Below are 6071 nucleotides of genomic sequence, written 5' to 3' on the forward strand. Positions count from 1 at the left end.
GCTGCGCTCCTGCTCCAAAAGTATTCACTCCGGCCCTTGCTCCGAAATTCATTTTGAAGTGAAATAAGCGTGAAACTACCTTTTTCAAGCAATTTTTAAAAAACTCAAAAGCCCGGGCTTTAAAAAAAACAAACTAGCAGGTTGGGTTTTTAAAAAAAAATCGGGGTTTTTCTCAACCCTGTTTTTGATACACTATGCCCTCCCCCGGACAGGTGAATAATCAACTTCTATGATTTAGTTTAGGATGTTTTTAATAAAAAAAATTTGCACATAAAGCATTAAATCACCACTTTGGGTCCCTAATTTGCGCGCAATGCATTCAATTACCTTTCCGGGCTCTTTTTCTACATTACGGGCCCCCCGGGACTAAAGAATAACAACTTTTATGCCTGAATTTAGTTATTTAGGATGGTTTAAACCAAACATTTTTGCCGCTAAACTATAAAATCACAATTTCGGGCCCCCCAACAATTACAGTCCTGGGCCCTCAAGGGTACGCCGTACCCTCCGTACCCCCCTCTCATAAGCCTTGATCATATGACTCTACTTTCAAAGTTTTATTTACTCTTTGTATAAATAGATCTCTGTCATAAACCTGCATGCAGAGATAGGAGATAGCTTACAACTTTTGAAACATATAGAGTTGCAGACCCCTCAAGGCCATTGCGTAACACTTCAACATCCCCTAATCAAACTTCTTTTAAACGCCATTTTTAGGGAAGTTTTTGTTCATTTGTTTGCATTTTTAGACAGTTATAACTTTTTTGACAAGTTACCAGTTGTAGGCTGCGATAAAATAATTTTAAGCCATGTTGTCGAAGAGATTTGCTTGTTTTATTCCAGAGCTTCCCGATTGGGGGTGCTCGCACCCCCAGGGGGTGCAAGTAGCTGTTGCTGGGGGTGCGAGAATTCTTCGAGACTTTCTGGTGCAGCGTTCAAACTGGGTATCCAACTCTAGCTAAGAAAGCATTGCAAGTTTTGGTTTCCTTTGCTACCACTTGGCTGTGCGAATCGGGATTTTCATCTCTACTTTACATGAAGAATAAATACCGCAACGCCGTGGACGCCGAAAATGATCTGCGCATTGCATTGTCCCACAAGGTTCCACGTTTCAAACAGATAATTGCAAAAAAGAGGCAGGAGAAAAGTCAAGGATCTTGATTAACGCCATTATGTTCTGAGTTTGGGTTATTTCTTTATTGATTCGCTTTTGCATTTTGTGTGATTGCGTTGTTGAAGGCTGCCCTTTTTCCTATTCGTTAGCCATATAAAGGCCGGTGACCTGCTTTTCTGCCTTGTTTTCGTACGTATTTTGAATTTTTTTCTCAGAACCACTCTGCTTCAAAACAGGGGGTGCGAGATTGGCTTCATCAATTCCATGGGGTGTGGGGTGATAAACGAATTGGGAAGCCCTGTTTTATTCATTGAACAAGCTTTCATTTTGAAGTTACCTACATGCGTATGATGTTTTCCTAACATTATTTTTGCTTGTTTACAATGCAGAAAAATGAGAGTTCAACAAGCTCGCTTGTTCAGTAAATTTTTCAACGTTCTCAAAAAGATCTTTTTTACCAATCTGTTAAAGACACTGCCTTTCTGTATTTTTATTTTTTTCTAAGAAAATTTACATTTAAAAACTAATCATGGTCCTAATGTTGTATAGCACAACCTGTGCGATAACGACGTTTTAATACAGTTAAAGAAATTTCAGAATAAGCCTACAAGTTGACCGCAAACCATCTAAATTGTTATTTACAAATCTACAATAACAAACGCAATCACAGAATGTTTATTGAAGCAAAACATGCTTCAATAAACAAACAGTTTCCGAGAAAAGCATCAATTTACAACGGGGTTTAAAGCCATAAACTTGAAACGTTCTCATGCCTTTGCAATTGCCAAACGACAGAAGCTTTCTATTTCCTGTGTGGAGCAATGGCTCGTGATGCCAGACTGAACATAGCCGGTGTCTCATTTGGTAGAGGACAATGTGCGCTTTCAGTAGGCTAGGCACTGTAGACAGGGATAAAAGCTTCTAGTTTTCAACCAACGGTTGGCTATTGGCATTATAAAACGTACCCCGCAGTAGCGTATCTTGAAATTTCCGGAAGCCACCAGAGTTTTAATGAAGCAAAAATCCAAAGCGAAAGTAGAAAATGTAAAAATTGAGGTCCGAAAAAGCAACTGGTTTGGTAAGAGGTTTGGAGAGATTGCCCCTTAAAATTAGGACAAAATTTATCTTTTTTTGTAATTTTGGCGTGTTTTGTGGCTTTTGTTGAAGACGCACACTTTGTAATTGATTAAATTCATCAAGTTAAAACTAGGTTTCTGCAGAAGTTAAAATTACAATGTTTCGTTTGAAATCGAAGGCAAGTTTCTAATCACTTTTTTTCATAACTACAGAAGGATTTCAACATGTTTTTTGGCAAAGTCTTGCGCAGTTAGTGTTGCACAGTCTTCAGTGAAATTTTGAAAATCTGCCTTACGACGATGTCCGGACCTTTTCTTTATACCGTAACATAGCGGTAGCCTACAAGCCACATTTTGCTTCACACCTTTAACAGCGCCATAAGTTAATGCAGTTGTTAACAAGTTGGCCGAGCAATGTGCACTGTGCAGTAAGGTGGCTCGTTTTTGAACTTTTTTTTTTAATTCTCTTAGGGTAGTGGGGAAATGGTGCCAATGAGTGAGAAAAAACTCATGACAAAATTTGAGATTCGTAACAAATTGTCTTCGGCCTCCTCATGGGGCTCAAAAATTGAAAAGTTGGGTCAAAAACGCAATTTTTTCCAAAAATATTTTTAGTTCAATGGGTAGATACAATATTGTTTAGATATATCTAATTAACCTAAGAAAAAAAGTTGAAGTCATTTATACTATTCCTTCAGCTTCCTCACAGCATCTGAAAATTTTCATTTTGCTGAAAATTTTGCATTTTTGTGGGTGATTACATAGTACATAGTTGCGTTAGACATTTTGTCAACTATAAAACGTCATTGCATTTCTCTTTGTAGACCTGCCCTGAGCTGTTGCGTCATTTTTTAATGAAATTGGGTTAATTTGGTAGGAAAAAGTGACATCTTTTATTTGAATTTATGTCACTGACGAAGTTTGTAGTAATGTAACCACAAACAAAAATGCGAAATTTTCAGCAAAATGAAAATTTTCAGAAGCTGTGAGGAAGCTGAAGGAATAGTTCAAATGACTTCATTTTTTTTTTAGGTTAATTAGATATATCTAAACAATATTGTATCTACCCAAGCTAAAAATGTTTTTAGAAAAAATTGCGTTTTTGACCCCATTCTTCGATTTTTGAGCCCCATGAGGAGGCTGAAGACAATTTGTTACGAATCTCAAATTTTGTCATGAGTGTTCTCTCACTCATTGGCACCATTTCCCCACTACCCCAAGAGAATTAAAAAAAAAGTTCAAAAACGAGCCACCCTACCGTGCAGGCTACCTCGGAATATGCATTATTTCCTCACAGATTTTAAGGCACATGAAATGATTTCTCCCACTGTTTGCACTGCTGAATGCGCGTGAGCTCTATACCACCGGTTGGACTAATGAAATGTAGTTTAGCAAGGAAAGCAAGAGTGAAAATTTTGCAAAAAGCGAAACATATTTGCATTTATTTTACTCATTTTTCGGGGACAGGTGACAAAGTACCCTTTGAGTCCATTACTGATGATGAAGCGATGTCAAAAGCAACCTTATAGGCTACCGATGTCACAAACACCACTATGCCAGTTTGATCGTGTAACTTTGCTGTGAAATTGGACTTCCGTGTTTTCACAATACGCTAAGATTTTGAAGGGCTTTCTATGAACTGATTAGAAGTAGGCTATAGGGTAAATAAAAATAGCGAAACTTTACAGCTTAACGACTTTCCATTGGTTTAGTTTCATTTAAATTTAAACTTGATTTACTTTTGTGAAAATTTGTTATCGCTTTGCTAACCATTACAAGGCATTGGTAAAACATAAAAAGTTGTCTCTTTATCAAGGATTGACATTGCTCGCAATGTTTCACTGCTATTAACAACCAAATTCAAGGTTACATACGTGCATCGTTGCAGTAAAGCCATAAATAGATTAGGCTTGGCCTATATAGAAAGCTCCTTAACCGATTAAAATATGGTAACTAAGGGTTGATATGGATTTTGAAAGGTATGGTTAACCAATCAAGAGGAAGTTTTCAGATCATCAAACCATCTTCTAAAACCTTCCAATGAACGCTACTGCAATATTAAGTTGCCGTCAGACTAAAGAAGTTCCTGCTCTCTAGCATCCTCTCAGTGCTGTTTGAGAAAACATTGACGCTCTGTATTGGAGCAAAAGAATAGACTCTTGGCCCTAATAAAAGCTCAAACAACGGTAGCAAGTTGTAGGCCTAGTTTGACGTGAAAGGTATTAGCCTACCTCTTCCAGCATATTTAAAATCTTTGCTCTTTTGCAGCGACAGATCGCCGTGCTCCATATTTGACAAATATAAGTTGCTGTGCCTCGCATTTGACAAAAACGGTATAGCCTAAAGACAACCTTGAAAAAGATAGCCTAATAAATCAAGAAAAATTAAATTATTTGATATTTGCAATGTATTGGAAAACAAGCTGGGTTAATCTGCTTGTATTTGTTGCTGCAGCCAGTGCTTTCTCAACTTTACCTCCAAGATGTCAGATTGATGCCACTCATAAAGTAATGTAAGTACTGTTTTATCGCCTACTTTATGTAGCCTACATGGGCTACTATGTAAACTAGGCTATAGTGTGCATTGCAAAGTACAATTGCTGAAAAAAACATATTGAGTAGGCTAAACCACATCAGGTACAATCTCGTTGCGGTGGACAACATAGACAAAAGGGTTTTTTAAGTTCCTCTGTTCATGTTGAAATATTTTTGAAAAAAGAAAAATATTTAAATAACTTTTATGCAATTTTTGTCAATTTGTCGTAAAAACTAAATAACAACCCGTTGTTTAAATCTTTTACTGGCAACCCTTGTATTTTTTAGTTGTTGTTGGGGAGATTTTACGCGAATGGAGTTGGATGGACAACTAATCCCCAAGTGCTATCGTTCTGGTTTGTTATTAGTTTAACATGTACTTAGAGAAAACTTACCACACAGTTTACTAGTTGGCTGTAATTGTGGTCAAATTTGTGAAGCTTGAAAAAGAGTCTATAATTTGTGCTGGCGGTTAATGTCATTTTTTGCTTCCATGGCCAGGTAGGCTTACATAATAAGTGCAAATGCATCACAGCAGATAGCTGAAAACATCTAAATTCGGTCATCAAATCAGTTGCTCTCAGTTGGTATGACAATGTCTTGTCAGGACATACAATAGTTGCAGCTACTGTAAGCGTGTGTGAGACGCTTCCACAAAGATATCATGGCAAGATTTGCAATTATTGCGAAGATTATGGCCATTACTGAGAAAGCCACTCATCCAGCAAATCTGGCGTATTGAGTGGCGTAGCGATCAGTGGAGTGGTGTCTCACTCCACCGGCCCGTGTTCAATACCCGGTGCTGTCACAGGAAGCCTCACCTTAAAGTAACTCTTAGTCCGCCCCGTTAGCTCAGTGGTTACACGCCCGACTCAAGATCACGTGGCGCTGGTTTGGCTCTCGGGGTGTGCGCTTGAGCAACGCATTTCAGGACTACTCTCCATTCAGCGGCAACTAGTGGATGGAATAATTTCCTGGCAACAACACTTCAGCAATCGAAAACTTCACTCTGTTAGTCTCGGTAACCGGCCCTGCGTCAAAAGCCTCTACAAGTATGCAAAACTACCAGGAATAACCTATCAAGGCTTTGTCAGTCCGAGAATAAAGATTCAAAACCAACCAACCAACATTGATTTAAGGTTAGGAATAAAGACGTTTAATTAATGTGAAAAAGGCTGATTTTCTGGCTAAGTGTGAGTATGTGTGTCAAGAGTCAGCATCCACTTTATGATAGGCCTAAATTAGTTGAAGCTATATGTTGTTGGAACTGACAGAGCTGGGTTTGATACAGGTTGTTTTTTTGTTACATTGAGCGGTAAAAATAAGAAAAAGGAGAGTTTCATCTCA

This window comes from Aplidium turbinatum, chromosome 12 (assembly GCF_918807975.1).
Source record: "Aplidium turbinatum chromosome 12, kaAplTurb1.1, whole genome shotgun sequence".
Taxonomy (NCBI): domain Eukaryota; kingdom Metazoa; phylum Chordata; class Ascidiacea; order Aplousobranchia; family Polyclinidae; genus Aplidium; species Aplidium turbinatum.